This window comes from Octopus sinensis, linkage group LG18 (genome assembly GCF_006345805.1).
Source record: "Octopus sinensis linkage group LG18, ASM634580v1, whole genome shotgun sequence".
Classification (NCBI taxonomy): Eukaryota; Metazoa; Mollusca; class Cephalopoda; order Octopoda; family Octopodidae; genus Octopus; species Octopus sinensis.
In genome coordinates this window covers 26669114-26681483 of record NC_043014.1, presented here as the reverse complement: position 1 = coordinate 26681483, position 12370 = coordinate 26669114, and the positions used below count along the sequence as shown (strand labels likewise).

The window sequence follows — 12370 nt, the reverse complement described above, 5'->3', positions numbered from 1 at the left end:
ATGAGCGTTTGAAGACACCTCCCATGTACTCTGCAGCAAATATAATAATAATAATAATAATAATAATAATAATAATAATAATAATAATAATAATAATAATAATAATAATAATGTTAATAATAATAATAATAATAATAATAATAATAATAATAATAGTAATGGTTTCAAATTTTGCCACAAGGACAGTCATTTTGGGGAGGGGTATAGTCGATTACATCGACCCCAGTGTTTCAGTGATACTTATTTTAAAGGATTAAAGGGAAAGTCGACTCCGGCGGAATTTGAACCTGGAACAAAGAGGCAGACGAAATACCGCTAACAATTCTGCCAGATCACCGTCTTAATAATAATAATGAATTAACAATGAAGATTGCTACAATTGACCTAAATACCTACCTGTAAATCTCTGATAGCAAGATGTTAAAACTTGTCTTAAAGCACGAAAATAAGAAAGCATCATACTCAGTAACAAAACAAGCAAAATGATATCTAAGTAAATTCCAAATACAATAAATCCCAGAATTAGACGTAGTGGAAACAAGCACAAAAATGCTAAGCGTATGAAAACTGTTGCCTTTGATATTCTTACTAATAAATGGCAAGAAAAACCACTCGATGGCAAATATCCAATGAGAGCTAATAATGCCGATGTTGACGAAGCCCTTACCCATCAATAGTTAGTGTCTTCTGGCTTGAAATCAGAAGTAGAAGTATTTATCATAGTAACCCAAGACCAATGCCTTCCTACAAGGATCTACCAAGCCAACATATTGTAGAACGGCAGTAGCCCAACAAAATGAAACCATTGATGTCAACAACAAAATGAAACCATTGATTATGATGTCTCCATGTGCAGTCTTCTTGCGCCTACAGAGTATCTCAACAGGCATGATAGAGCAGCATATCCACTGGGTAATTTGCAAACACCTGGATCTGCCCCATGATAGTAACTGGTGGGAACACTGACAGAAAGATAGATGCGAATAGGCCAGACATTATATTGAAAGACTTCAGACAAAAATCATGCCTCCTTTTTGATATGATTGTCCCAATCGATATAAATGTATCTGTCAAGACCTACCAAAAAAGATCTTGAAATAGAAGTTGGCAAAATGTGGAACCTGAAGACTAAAACAATACCTGCTGTCATAGGTGCCCTAGGAATGATAGCAAAAGAGGTTGATTGCTACCTATCTCAGATACCAGGAAACTCCAATATGACAGAAATTCAAAAGATAGTGCTCATAGCAACTGCCCATATCTTACATAAAATACTGTTTATGTAATCTCAAAGTTTAAAACAAATTTATAATTTTCTTATGTTTTCTTAGACATTCTCTAGATTAATACTATGTGCAAAACCAAATACATGGCACCGTAGGTATAACACCAACTTGAACGTCTAACTTGTTGTCTCTTGAGATCTGTGGGTGAGACTTGGAGCCAACTTGTACAAAGATGAAGAAAAAGTCAAACATATAATAATAATAATAATAATGATAATAATAATAATAATAATAATATAATAATAATAATATTAATAATAATAATAGTAATAATAATAATAATAATAATAATAATAATAATAATAATAATAATAATAATAATAATAAGTTGGAACCTACATACATTGGAAGCTATGCCAACATTATGGAATAACAACAGAAAAAAGATGGTATAGGCACACACCAGAAAAGGTCACAGAAAACGAGAAAGCAACCATACTCTGGGATATGCCGATACACACAGATAGAGAAATTAAGGCCAACATACCAGATATAGTTGTCAGAGATCATGAAGAAAAAAATGCTTTCTAATTCATGTATCAATACCGGCTGATGACAACGTGTCTCTAAAAGAAATGGAGAAACTCTCAAAATACAAAGACCTGGAAATAGAGGTAACTAGAATGTGGAATCTGAAAACAGAAACAATTCCTATCATAGTAGGTGCATTAGGCATGATAAAAAAATATTCAGACAAATACATAACAAAAACACCAGGACTTACAAACACATATAACATACAGAAAATTGCACTACTAGGCACTGCACACATCCTACGCAGAACACTTTCCATACAATAACCATCAGAGCATCACAACAAATCACAGCACATACCCAAGGCACACAGAGCTGTGCTCGGTAGTGAAGTGAAAGCACGCTATAAAAATAAAACTACTGAATAATAATAATAATAATAATAATAATAATAATAATAATAATAATAATAATAATAATAATAATAATAATAATAATAATAATAAATGTCCTAGTTCAATACCAGACAGCGACTCTCATGCCTTCTGATCCTATCTGATTGTAAGTGCCATCATGTAAATATTTTGTCGTGGTATACAAGATGGGCTACAATAAATATTCTGTTCAGTACCACAGATTTACTTGTCAGAGGCATTTTGTTGTCAAGACGTTTTTAACTGATTTGAAGGGTGCTTTGATATGATAAATCCTAAAATGGAATCCATGTTTTTTTTTTTTTTATCACGACGTCTAGATTTCAAGATGCCCAAATCCCACAATTTTCGCAATTTTCCTCATTTTTCAGAAAAGTGTATTGTTTACCTGTGAAATTTTGTACAAAACCTCACAATCTTCATGACCAGGAAGTATTATCCGAGTCAGAGGAAACAACATATGATCCGGATTACTTTGACACTAACTCATCAGACCAACTCTGAATGGACCTTACATTCACTATATCTGAGCAGCGAAAAGATAAATTTGGAGTATTTGATGGGCCGCAACTCAGTAAATTGATGTAAGATGGGAACTTCGTAAATTCAATGAACTGCATTGGAGCAGTATTATGGAATTCATTTGTAATAGTTGTGAATGACTTTCTGGGCAGCCAAAAAACAGCCAATAATGTTGAAATAGTCAACAGCATGCTGGATAATTATTTAAAGTTGGGAGAAAACATGAGCATAAAGCTGCACTATCTCTACAGTCACCCTGATAAGCTTCCCTGAAAAATCTTGGTGACACAAGTGACGAGTTAGGAGAACGTTTCCACCAGAACATAAAATGAATGGAACAAAGATATCAAGGCAATTGGGCCTTGCATATGATGGTAGGATGTTGCTGGAACTTGGCTTGTGATCTTCAGCAGTCAAGAAAATCATCCAGACCCGAATTGATGGGAAATCAGGCATAAACAATGTAATTTATCTGTTGAAATTTTAAGAGTTTTACTACTTTTCAGTAGAATTTTAAGAAAACATTCTGGTTTTGAAGAAAAACCAATTTCTATGTATGTTTGTAAGTTATGCCTTGCAGTTGAAGACAATTAAATCCTATGGTTCCAGTACCATAAAATCTTGACTTGATGGTAATAATTGGATGTCATTTTCGAATTCTATTTGTCAAAAAAGATCCCAAGTTCAGGTCTAAATTTTTGACAACAGAAAAAATTGTTAGCTTGTGTTATGTCTTTGATTTCGTTCCGTAGTTAAGGTTGTTTAAAGTGAAAAACTCAAATATGTTTCATTTTCTTAAAAAGTTTCGATGGTGTCTTAGAATTTCTTCCATTGTTTTAAGCGTAACTCTGAAACAGGAGGCTGCAACAAACAAAATAACAGAGGTAATAATAGTTTCTAGCATAAGCACACAATCGTATATTTTGGGACAGGATATAATCGATTATTTCGATACCAGTAACTGCTGGTATTTTGTTATATATTTTTTTATAAGTATGAAAAGCAAAATCATCCTCGGTGTGATTTGAACACAGGATGTAATTCAATATGTGAAGAAAAGGTATCGGAAGAAGAAACTGAAATGATGATGGAAAATAAGGAAAACACGATGACAATGACGATGATGATGATGATGATGATGATGATTATGGTGAGTAAGAAGAAATAAAACAATATATGCATACTATGAGGAGAGACAAAGTGCAGCGACGACGATGATGGACTAACGGTGACTTCTTTGACCCAGAAGGCCAGAACTCTGAAGGTTTGGACAGTGACGACACTTAGTAAGGACTCATCGGGCAACCTCATGGTCTGTTAACAACATTGAACCGCATGATCTGCAATAAATATTCGAGAGTTTAATGATATCCATCCATCCATCCATCCATTCTTGTACGCGCGCGCATGTATGTATATGTGAGTGTGTATGCGTGTGTGTGTGTATGTGTGTGTGTGTGTGTGTGTGTGGTATATGTGTATATGTATGTCTTCCTGTCATAAAAATGCGATTAAAAACAATGATATTAGGAATAAATTTAAAGATAAGTAGAAAGTAAATACAAATACAAGTTGAATAGTTGTAACTAAACAAAATACTGCAAAACACTGTACCAAAAGATAAGCAAACAAAAGAAAATCAGAACTCCATGACCCCTATAATAGGTGGAAAAAAGAAAACAAAACCGAGATGATACCTAATTTTATCTGACAAATTTCTATCGCAACTGTCTATAAAATATTCCTTAAATATTTACAAAAGATACCCTTCTCTGGAGTGGAAAACCTGATAAAATTGAGAGAGCTGTTGCTTGTAAGCCTGTTAAAGAAGATGGACTTGGTATGGTCGAAACTTTTGCTTACGTCAGCTCTCTAAAGCTATCCTGGATGAGAAAGTTGCTAGACATTCAATATTAATCCAAATGGAAGCACGTATGCTATACCTTCTCCACTAAACTGAAAAATTTAGCTGTATTTGGTAACGTTTTCCCGAGCAAACTAGCTAACACTATCCGGAATGATTTTTGGCATGACTGTATTTCTGCCTTTGACAAGTTTACAAATAAGACAGCCTAATTGATTTGATGAATTCATAACAGAACCAATTTACAAGAACGACACCAAAGTTGATTTCTTACTTTATCTAGAATACATACTACATATCTAAACACTTAAGTATCGGTAAAGAGGCAATCTTTTTTCCTGCGTGGTTTGAGAGAGGTGTTAGCCAGATTCGTGACTTTATCAATTTAGATGGATCTTACCGCACTCTGGAAGAATTTCAGAATTTTTTAAAACTAGACTGCAAAGAATATAAGTAGCGATCGTGATACCCACCACGAAGAAATGATCAAGTTCATAACGATCTGTTATGCAACAACTACCCCAAAAGGATACTATCCACTTCAATTATGAAGAAGAGAGCGGATGAGGCCAATAAACTGTCCACAGTCTGTTTACCCTATGTGAAAGGCCTCTCCGAAAGATACAAAAGATATGCGGTCATATAACATCAGGACAGTATTCAAGAGTAATACAACACTTCGCAAATATCTCCTTCGAATAAAACCACCGATAGAAGAGAATATGACCAAAGACTGTGTGTATTCCATCCCATGCAGCTGTGGTAGGTTATACAAAAGCGAAACATGTCGCCTCCTCAAAATAAGGATAGACGAACATCGCAAAGCTGTGACACCAGGAGATATTGATAAATCGAATATAGCTGATCATATATGGAAAAATGGAGACCACCTCCCCCTGTGGGATGAAGTTAAAATAATAGACAGAGAACACCACTGGAAAATACGAAAACTAAAAGAAGTAGCACATATGTTAGGACACAACAAATTCCTAAGCAGATCGAGTGCAGATATGAGTAGCATATGGGAACTGGTATTAAGAAAGGATAGAAGAATATTAGATTTATAAGCCCTAAAATTCATTCCACAATTACCCACGGGCATATGGCGTAGTGGTTAAGAGCGCGGACTACCAACCCCAAGATTCCGAGTTCGATTCCAGCAGTGACCTGAATAATAATAATAATAATAATAATAACAACAACATCGAAAAATACCTCAGGAATGAGAACCCAGGTTCGAAATTTCCCCAAGACACCTGATGAAGGCTGGAGGGTATATCAGCCGAAACATTGTGTTAACAACGAACAAGATGAGGACAAATATCCGTCAAATGTAAATAATGTACATAATTCCTCAGATCTGCATTATTTGTATTTAAAAATTAACATTTTTTCATTACTGAGTTCATGAAACAAATACAAAGTAACACACTTTAATATTGGTTTCAAGCCCAGCAACTTCAGGGGAGGGGCTAAGTCGATTACATCGACCCCAGTGTTCAACTGGTACTTATTTTATTGGTCCCGAACGAATGAAAGGCATAGCTGATCACGATGGAATTTGAACTCAGAACGTGCAGACGGTCGAAATGCTACTAAGCATTTTGCAACACACTTTCATATTCTTTTCTACTCTAGGCACAAGGCCCGAAATTTATAGGGAGGGTCCAGTCGATTATATCGACCCCTGTACGTAATTGGTACTTAATTTATCGACCCCCAAAAGGATGAAAGGCAAAGTCGACCTCGGCGGAATTTGAAATCAGAAAGTAGACAGGCGAAATACCTATTTCTTTACTACCCACAAGGGGCTAAACACAGAGAGGACAAACAAGGACAGACAAACAGATTAAGTCGATTGTATCGACCCCAGTGCGTAACTGGTACTTATTTAATCGACCCCGAAAGGATGAAAGGCAGAGTCGACCTCGGCGGAATTTGAACTCAGAGCGTAGCGGCAGACGAAATACCTATTTCTTTACTACCCACAAGGGGCTAAACGCAGAGAGGACAAACAAGGACAGACAAACGGATTAAGTCGATTATATCGACTTCAGTGCGTAATTGGTACTTAATTTATCGACCCCGAAAGGATGAAAGGCAAAGTCGACCTCGGCGGAATTTGAACTCAGAACGCAACCGCAGAAGAAATAGCGCTAAGCATTTCGCCCGGCGTGCTAACGTTTCTGCCAGCTCGCTGCCTTAAGACGCTTTAATCTCGTAATGCCAAATAAGCTGGCAGAATCGTTAGCACACCGGGAAAAACGTTGAGCGACATTTCGTCCATCTTTACATTCTGAGTTCAAATTCCACCGAAGTCGACTTTGCCTTCCATCCTTTCGGAGTCGATAACGTAAGTACCAGTTGAACACTAGGGTGGGTGTAATCGACTTACCCTTGCTGGCTCTGTGCTGAAATTTGAAATCAATATTGTGATACCCAGTAACATATTAAAGAACTGAGTAATGTACTCACGTACCATATGTTAGGTAACGTTTGTTGTTTCGTATGGAGATTTATATGCCGCCATCTCTATTGAAATATCATACCAGGTTATATAGTTAAGTGTCAAATAACATAATAAAATATTACGTCACATACTGAAGTACCAAATAATATAGTGAAGAGCCGAGTAATTTGCTAAAATACTTATCAAATAATATGCAATAGCATCCGATCATAGTGTAACGTACTAACATTCAAAAGTACGAAGTAATATAGTAAAACTCTAATTAATACATTAAAGCGCTAAGTAATAATCTTGTATATCGACGAGAGTACTTTACTTTATCGATTGCGGAAGCAATTTGGTAGGGAGGGAATCTAGTCGATTACATCTGTCTTAGTTACTTGATTGATTCTAACTTTATCGACTTCCATACGAATGAAAGGTAAAGTTGACCTGTTTGGGACTAGAACTCAGAACGAAAATAATGCAAGGAATTATTTTTCCTCAGTCAAACAACTACGCCAATCTGATGCCTTTAGAGGGAAACTAATAACAATTGTCTGTAATTTATACACAAAGCCGGCAATTTTGAGTGGGAAAGGATTAAAAGCAAAGTTGACTTTAGCGGGATTTGAACTCAGAACATAAAAGCCAGAACAAATACGACAAATCAATTTTCCAACGCTCTGATGATTCTGCCTAATGACATTAACAGTTGCATGTCAACAAGAGATACACGTTGTTACTTGTAAACTCTACTATGTTGGGAATAGCAACTAAATCGTTCCCTTCCATACGAAAGACTCACTGGTATTATAATCTTAGATACACTATATCTGAAAAAAAAAAAAATAAAGACCGGATGATCTCAGAATGCATTTGATGAAGGTCGGCCAAGTAATTGCTAGATAACAAAAACAAGAACAAGAACGACACCAAAGTTGATTTCTTACTTTATCTAGAATACATACTGCATATCTAAAATGATATCGACCAGGTGATATATAAATGTTAAAATAGTAACAAAAAAAAAAAATGAAATCAACATATACAGACGTAAATATTTTCTTCAAACAAATTCAAATCGCATACAAAAGAAAATAACAACAATAACAACATACAGATAAACAAAATAATTACATCAATTGAAAGTGAAAAAGAAAAAAGAACCCAAGCTAATGACGAAGAAAACCTTCTGTAATGGAGGTTGCTACTTTGTTTGTCGTTTGTATAATGTTTTATACTTTGGATTTCGGGCGGTTCAACAGACGATGAGGACAACGGCAGCAGCAACAGCAGTAGTACCATAACAACAATAGGAGCAACAGTGTCATGGAGACAACAATGATAAAGCAAAGCAACAAGAATAACAACAACAACAACAGTAGAGGTAGTTGTAGCAGCAGAAGCAGTAGCAACAGAAGAAGCAATCCTAGTAATAACAGCAATATTCTTTTCTTTATTAACGACTAAGAGTTGTAGTGAAAGTGATAAGAGAATAGCAACAGCAGTGATAGCAACAGAAATATCAAAACGAAATATAATGATACTGAAGAACGACAACAACAGCGAAATGATAAAATTATGAACGTCAGCAAAAAGACTGACTGTATCAGATACAGCCAAGGGTAATAAAAGTTAGTATGAGAAAATAACGACTTCGACTTGTTGGTCTAAGGCTGCAACCAGTAAGACTCTTCTCCAGCACTGAGAGAGTATTTACACATAGGCACCAAAGTAGTTAAAAACTGACAACACAAACGCGTAGGTAATATGGAGCCGAATATTTACAGTTCAAAATTACTAGAAGATGGTTAGAGTTAGTCTATGTGTTATGCGACCAGAAATGACTCTTTAGTCCAGCAAATTTTTCCACACACACACACACACACATTTAATGTTTGCTTTTATGTATTTCTTTAAAGAAAATATGATGGAGGATGTGTCTGCGAAGTATGTGTGATATAAAATTGATTTGCACTTCAATGTATTCTATGTTGCCCTGATTAACGTTACTTTGACTGTGCTTGAATAAATTACCAATACCAACACCTAGCGTCTATTGCCAGTGACCAGACGTATTAATTATTATTACATTTTGGGGGTAGTGTTGTTATTTAGTTCGTGTAATTTAAATTATTAATATTTTTTTGTTAATAATAGATGATAGGGCATTAGCGAAGTTCATCAGTGTAGCACAGCCAACTTTTAGTAAAGTTGTATTGAAAAGTGTAATAGATTCTTTGTACTAACATTGTACTAACATTGTACTAACATTGACTGAACGTGGTTGATTAACCCACGTGGCCATTATTTTAAGATTTCTTTTTATTAAACTGTGTATAGCTTTGTTATTTGGTGGTTTCATTAAAACTGCTAAATGTGGCTGAATTATTTTATAAATTTGGTACTCTGTGAATGAGGCTTTATCATTTAGTAAAGTGACGGTGAAAGTTCTAAGAACGCATGATGGGTTGTTACGATTGAGTTTTATACATAATATTAACTTGATAGGTCAGAATTTGTTAGTAAGCTTATATGTTAGGTAACGTTAATTACTGGACAGGTTTTAAGGGAGTTCCAGGGATAGAGCACGAGCAAGACGGTTGGATAACACCCATTAGTTCGGTTAGTCTCCCTTCAGGATCCTGCCAAATCAATTGGAAATGGTAACTTCTGGCAGGATCCGATGGAAGACGTGCTTGAAAACTCTTTTCCTGCGACCTTCTCTAGAATAAGTGGGCGAAGAAGATGAAATAATATGACGCTACATGTTACTCTAAATAATGATCTATTTTAAAATCGTTACATACTGTAATTTCTGGGTTCAATTTCCTGAATAGCTTGCTTACATTTCTTTTGTTTGTTGTTTCGTATGGAGATTTATATGCCGTCATCTCTATAAATTCCGCCATTAATAGACGGATTTATTTTGAATTACATTTAGTATTTATAAGCCTACTACATGTGCAATTTCTAGCTTCCACAAAATGTTTTTTTTTTCTCATTATGCTGTTATTGAAAAGAAAAATGTTTCCTTACGCACATTCTTATTTGTATAATATTATATTGGCATTTCACCAAGCGTAATCCTGAAATGACAAGACGTATTCTTTAAATAACATAATAGCATTAGAATGGCTTACCCTTTAAATATTACTCTGCTAGATAAATTTGACTAAATACAAATAAAGATATATATAGAAGTTTATTTCCCCATAAAACCACATCATCATATTTAATAAATTTATACATTAACCACCATAAAACCGTTTAAGCAGATGCCTTCCAACATATCAAATAATGACAATCAGCGTTTATAGTTACTGAATTTCTAAAGGGTCATTTTAATTACGATTTATACCACTCACTCACTCACTCACTCACTCACTCACTCACTCTCTCTATCTGTGTGTGTGTATGTGTGTGTGTGTGTGTCTGTCTATCTATCTATCTATCTATCTATCTATCTATCTATCTATCTATCTATCTATCTATCTATCTATCTATCTATCTATCTATCTATCTATCTATCTATCTATCTATCTAATATGTAAGAATGAAAATATTCTATAATTATAAACTTAATTATAATTAGGGATCAGCTAATTGCTTCACCACATACCGAATTTAGAAATAAGAGATAAAAAATCCTTTTCTGCTACTGTAAGAATCTCCCAGACAGTAACACACTTTTTACGTAGGCAAAAAGAAAAATAATGAATCCACACGACTCTGAATAGCCACATACGCGTTTTAAATATAAAATTTGAAATTGCTAGGGTTAAATATGTACACGATCAAACGCCATCACGCAACAGATATCCAACCAATACTTCCAGAATTTACACTGCCTAATGTGAATACATATTTATCCCTTGTAGCCACGTGTATGTTACGAGCAATCCCGCAGAAACTGCAGTTTTCGATCAGGGAGTAAATTATAATTTTAATATTAATAATAAAGGGATAAGATTAATTAATTAATTAATTAATCAATTAATTAATAATTTTACCAAGTAGATCGGTAAGTTAAAATAACATTTTTAGGTAAAATTATACAAATATATATGTACTAGCAGTATCGCCCGGCGTTGCTCGGCTTTGTAAGGGAAATAATTATATTAGCATTTTTAGAGATGTAAAGTATAATAGCCATCTCAATATGGCTAACCACAAAGGGGGAGGGGTGTTACTGTAGCTTTTTACATTCTGAGATTTAATAATAAATTTTAGAGAGTTACTTCCCTTATATATGTCAAAAATGGATTAAAAATGGGAAAAATTAATGGTAAATTTTTTTAAAATCGTAGACTCATCGTAGACGCGCGCTAATACCCAGACGGTCTCGATATGAATCACGACTATAAGATACCCGGTTTTGGTTAAACTGCACCGCAAAATGTGGGAGTAGTTAGGAATCTAAATCGTAGGAGACAGACACACAACCTCACTTTTATATATAAAGATTTCCTCTATTTACATAATATTGAGGTCTCTTTCTTTCTTTTGTTATCTTACTGTTTTTACCAATATACATATATATATATATATAAATATATATATAGTTACAGAGATGTACTTGCATAGCAAGTGACTTGATCTGAGATCGTGTGCTGGAACGAAAACAGTTGCAGCGTTGAAGGTGTTTATAAGCCATTTAAGAAACACACAAAAACCGTTAGATTCACTTCAACATTTAAATTTAATTTGACAAAATATTTTCGTCGCTTTGAGACCGCGACCTGTTAGCACGATATTTTTGTCAGTGAACAGGTGGCGGTCTCAAAGCGACGAAAATATTTTGGCAAATTAAATTTAAATGTTGAAGTGAATGTAACGGTTTTTGTGTGTTTCTTAAATGGCTTACAAACACCTTCCACGCTGCAATATATATATACACACATATATATATATGTATGTATGTATGTATGTATGTGTGTATATGTGTATGCATGTATGTGTGTGTGTGTGCGTGTCTGTGCTTGTGATTGTCCTCCACCACTGCTTGACAACGAATGTTGGTTTGTTTACATCCCTGTCACCTAGTGGTTTGACAAAAGAAACAGATAGAATAAGTACAATGCTTACGAAAATAAAACTGGAGTTGATTCATTAAACTACAATTCTTCAAGGCATTGCCCCAGCATGGCCACAGACCAATGGCTGGAAAAAGCAGAAGAATAAAAGAATACATTCTCTGCTTTGGTCTTATGTTCAAGGCATGAGAAATCTTGAGTTTACATGAGAAGGCCTAACAGACCTGGTAGAAACAGCAGCCAAATCTCCCTCAAATCACACCTTACTGTCTTATGTATATATATATGAGCCAATGAGGGGG

The 12370-nt window shown here is 34.8% G+C and overlaps 1 protein-coding gene across 4 annotated transcripts in view; it reads right to left on the bottom strand.

Annotated features, from left to right (window-relative positions):
• LOC115221220 (thyrotropin-releasing hormone receptor-like) overlaps nt 1-12370 on the bottom strand; it is a 63442-nt gene that overhangs the window by 21496 nt on the left and 29576 nt on the right. For 2 of the 4 annotated variants that reach the window (XM_036510807.1, XM_036510808.1), the window contains exon 2: nt 3901-4056. The exons of the other annotated variants lie outside the window; for them this stretch is intronic. The gene's annotated coding sequence lies outside the window, so the exon portion shown is untranslated. The remainder of the gene's footprint in view (nt 1-3900; nt 4057-12370) is intronic. 4 annotated transcript variants of the gene reach the window in all.